The sequence below is a fragment of the Pygoscelis adeliae genome, unplaced genomic scaffold, assembly GCF_000699105.1.
Source record: "Pygoscelis adeliae isolate BGI_AS28 unplaced genomic scaffold, ASM69910v1 Scaffold226, whole genome shotgun sequence".
NCBI lineage: Eukaryota > Metazoa > Chordata > Aves > Sphenisciformes > Spheniscidae > Pygoscelis > Pygoscelis adeliae.
Genome location: NW_008824983.1, coordinates 2,891,845 through 2,892,309, shown reverse-complemented (window position 1 = coordinate 2,892,309; position 465 = coordinate 2,891,845). Strand labels below are relative to the sequence as shown.

The 465-nt window shown below is 58.1% G+C and overlaps 1 protein-coding gene across 1 annotated transcript in view; it reads right to left on the bottom strand.

Annotated features, from left to right (window-relative positions):
- The window catches only part of LOC103918445 (chromosome unknown open reading frame, human C7orf31), a gene marked incomplete at its 3' end in the record, with an annotated part of 26,194 nt that overhangs the window by 13,992 nt on the left and 11,737 nt on the right, over positions 1–465 (bottom strand).

The following is a 465-nucleotide window of genomic DNA, read 5'->3' as shown; positions in this document are numbered from 1 at the left end:
GCTCCAACAGGTCCGTGTCTTTCTTATGCTGAGGGCTCCAGAGCTGGAGGCAGTACTCCAGGTGGGGTCTCACGAGAGCAGAGTAGAGGGGCAGAATCACCTCCCTCGACCTGCTGGCCACGCTGCTTTTGATGCAGCCCAGGATACGATTGGCCTTCTGGGCTGCGAGCGCACATTGCTGGCTCATGTCCAGCTTTTCATCCACCAGTACCCCCAAGTCCTTCTCGGCAGCACTGCTCTCAATCCCTTCATCCCCCAGCCTGGATTGATACTGGGGGTTGCCCCGACCCAGGTGCAGGACCTTGCACTTGGCCTTGTTAAACCTCATGAGGTTCACATGGTCCCACTTCTCCAGCTTGTCCAGGTCCCTCTGGATGGCATCCCGTCCCTCTGGCGTGTTGATTGCACCACTCACCTTGGTGTCATCTGCAAACTTGCGGAGTGTGCACTCGATCCCGCTGTCTG